Below are 3756 nucleotides of genomic sequence, written 5' to 3'. Positions count from 1 at the left end.
TATAATTTCTTCTTTTAACCATTTTGCTTAAGTAAATATCAAGTAGATTTATGTAAAAACAAATTGAGATTTTAGATTACATGTAGAAGTTTTTTTCTTTTGAATTTGTCAAATTAATGAAACTTTAACTATATTGAAATCTATAATAATTTTAGCATGAATTAAGTCTACTCCAATCATGAATTAAGACATTTTGAAACAAATTTAAATAAAAAAATTGTTGTAAAATTTATATTTAACAAAAGTTCCTTAGTTAAAAATATGATTAAATTTCGGTGCGATCATACCAGCATTAATGCACCGGATCCCATCAAAACTCCTTTGTTAAGCGCGCTTGGGCTAGAGTAGTACTGGGATGGGTGACCTCTCGGGAAGTCCTAGTGTTGCACCCTCCTCCCTTTAAAGTATCCCTTTCACATGTCTACAGGGAGCATAACTTGGTTGTAGATGGGCTCTCAAAACAAGGATTGGTTGTTGGTGTGAAATTGAATATTGAGGTGAGAGAGCTTTGGAGCGCGCTCAACCTTGACCTAGCCACCGCTGCTTCTGCAAAACCCTCCCTCGGCAGCCTCCTGCTGCTGAGGCCAACCAGAAAGAGAGTAGAGAAAGCTCTACGTGGTTAGCCTCTTCATCTGGTAAAAATCTGAGTCCTCCAGCATGGACGTTGGAGGGGGCCCTCAGCCTCCCCTCCCTCCTGAGATCGCTACCTTCAAACGACTGGTAGCCTCCTGCGGCAAGAGGAAAGCAACCCCGAACCAGTAGAAGTTTGTTAAGAAATCTGAATCCATCCACTCTGTAGAACTACCGCGGAACACCGATGCCGAACTGCACTGAATCTAGCAAAACGCGGGCTTATTGGGTAATTTACGAGCCTCTGGCTCTCCCAAAGCCATTGATGTATGGGTCCAGAGAAACTGAAGGCCCCTTGTCTCTGAAGGAATCCGAAGTCATCTGGTAGGCAGAGGATATTATGTGTTTGTCTTTGAATCAACAGAAGATAGAGATCTTATCTTCCAAAACGGTCCATATTTCATGGGCCCCCAAGAGCGCTATCTGAATAAATGGATGCCAAACTTTGATCCTACCCAGGATACTCCTTCAGCCGTTCCTGTCTGGGTAAGATTACCCCACCTACCACTTCATTGTTGGAACTCAGAATCCATGGAAACAATTGGGAACAAACTAGGAAGATACATTGATAGGGCTGAAAGGAGAGAACAATACTTGTGTGCCAGAATATGTGTTGAATTTAGTCTGGAGACAGGTTTTCCTGAGGCTATTAAGCTTACCATAGCTAGCTGGTATCACATTCAGGAACTTGATTATGCACATCTTCCCTTCAAGTGACGAAACTGTCACGGCTATGGTCACTTCACTCGAAACTACAAGAAGAAAGCTGAGGAAGAAACAGAAAATGATAAGGGCGATTAGTGGACACAGGCCCAGAAACCAGGCACATCAAAACAGACCAACAAAGCAAAAAGGAAAGGAGGGAATCTAGAGAATGGAGGACCCTCCATTGGGAAGAGCCTACTCGAAGATCATGACACAGCAAATGCCACCATCTCTTCAAATCGTTTTGTTGCACTAAACCCTCCAGATGACCAACCAGAACTTGAAGAGGGAGAGGTGCAATAGAATATGGAACAGATAGCAGACGCAGAAATAAACTCAGGCCCTCAGGAACAAGTAGGAGAAGCCACTACAGAAATCCCTTCTGTAGATGCAACCCAACAGGAAAATCAGGATCCTCCAGCAGGCGCCATTTCTCCACCTTCATATGCAAAAATGACTAAAAAGAAAAAGCTGATAGACAGTATTGGTTCTTCCGAAGATGATTCTTTCGAGCAACCCAATAAAAAGGTAGGAAGGAAGTATCGCAAGGAGATTAGAGAAGAACAGGTGGAACGACTAAAGATGTAGGGCAGTCAGTCCATAATTTAAATGTCACTAGGCAGAAACACAAGGACCGAACCCACAAAGGGAGTGTCTACTCCTTCCTTCCCCAGTAAATAATGCAGATTGTCTCTTGGAATTGCAGGGGCCTGGGGAGCCCTATGAAATGGAAGCAGTAAAAGATTTATTAAGAATGGAACCCTCGGATATCCTCCTGCTCCAAGAGACAAAGATAGAAGAAGATGCTCTTCTATCGTTAAGTTGAACCAAGTGGAAAAAGAACTCAGGAAAAACATTCAGTGCCCAAGGTACTTCAGGGGGCCTTGCAACCTTATGGTCGGAGGATATCTTTCAGCTAAAGAGCTCCTTCGCAACCCAACATTGGATATACACTGATCTTCTACACCTCCCAAGTAACACTTCTTTAGCTCTCTTCAATCTATATGTTCTTGTTAGTTTTTGGAAAAGAAGGACTGTTGGCATACTCTCTCAGATTTCCTGGAAATATACTCCCCCCAAACATCATTTTGGCAGGGGACCTTAACATCACATTAGATCCAAATGAGAATAAAGGTGGAGTGTGGGGTAAAGATCCCTTCCATGTCTCGGTGGAGTCTCTGATTCTTGCATGGGACCTTCTTGACCTCAAACTCAAGAAAGGTCATTATACCTGGACCAAAAATAGAGTTGGTAATGCCAACATTGTTGCTCGTCTAGACCGGTTTCTAGTTCAAAGTACTTTGATGGAGGGGAAGCATTTAATCTCTTCAAAAATCCTGCCCAAAATAACATCTGACCATAATCCCATATCACTGCTGATAGAAAAAGAGGAGGACTTGGGACCGATTCCCTTTAGATTCATCCCTCTATGGGTCTCGAGAGAGGGCTTTATGGACACAGTGACTCTTGCTTGGTCACAACCAGTTGAAGTATCCCCCAATTTCGTGTGGGAGCACAAGCTCAAGTACACTAAGTTTGCTCTAAAATCTTGGGAAAAAAACCTCTATCCACTCCAACGAGAACTAGACAAAAGGCTGTATAGACTCTAGCCGAGATTTAGTTAGGCATGGAAGGAATTGAAATCACCAAAGCTAAGTTTATCCTCGAATAGAACGCCGAGTTCAACTCTTTTATTTCCTTTTGAAAGGAAGAGGAATACTAGCACCTTAAGTCTCGCAGCCTCTGGTTGCAAGCTGGAGACAGAAACACAACTTTCTTTCACAAACAATGTAAAGCTCGTCTCTTGAGGAATCACATTTTAGAAATATCCAACAGTGAGGGGGAAGTTATTAAAGGACAACCGCTAATAAAACAGGCTGCCACATCCCATTTTCAGCAACTGTTCCAGGAGGATGGTTCTTCCGATGAAGACCTGGATACTGACTTTTTGTCTAATACCCCCTCACTTGTCACAACAGATTTAAATGATGGGTTATTGAAGCCTTTTACAGAAAAAGAGATAGTGGAATTCATATGGTCTTTGGATCTAGATAAAGCCCCTGGGCCGGATGGCTTCACCATTCATTTTTACAGAGCTTGCTGGAATGTAATAAAACTCGATCTCCTCCGAATGGTAAAAGCCTTTCAAAAGAAATCCAAAGTGGGAGGGTGCACCAACTCCACCTTCCTTGCCCTAATCCTGAAAGAAGTTAACCCTGAGACTCTTGATAGATTCTGGCCTATCTCTCTGTGCAATGCCTCCTACAAGGTCCTTGCCAAAATCTTAGCCAACAGAATCAAGCCTCTGTTAGGGAACTTAATCTCCCCTCTGCAGGGAGGTTTTTTCAAAGGAAGACACCTCATAGACAATGTGATCCAAGTGAAAGAAGCCCTCCACTCTAGCCACATTCGAAAGGAAAA

At 42.8% G+C, this 3756-nt stretch overlaps 1 pseudogene; it reads left to right on the top strand.

Moving 5' to 3' along the window:
• Positions 1–273: 273 nt before the first annotated feature.
• LOC149164178 (5S ribosomal RNA) lies at positions 274–392 on the top strand (annotated as a pseudogene).
• Positions 393–3756: the final 3364 nt, after the last annotated feature.

Source organism: Pinus tabuliformis, chromosome 5_1 (genome assembly GCF_031772625.1).
Source record: "Pinus tabuliformis cultivar Carrire ecotype Pingquan chromosome 5_1, CPIR1, whole genome shotgun sequence".
Classification (NCBI taxonomy): Eukaryota; Viridiplantae; Streptophyta; class Pinopsida; order Pinales; family Pinaceae; genus Pinus; species Pinus tabuliformis.
The sequence above is the reverse complement of the archived record's forward strand: the minus strand, read 5'-3'. Positions and strand labels throughout refer to the sequence as shown.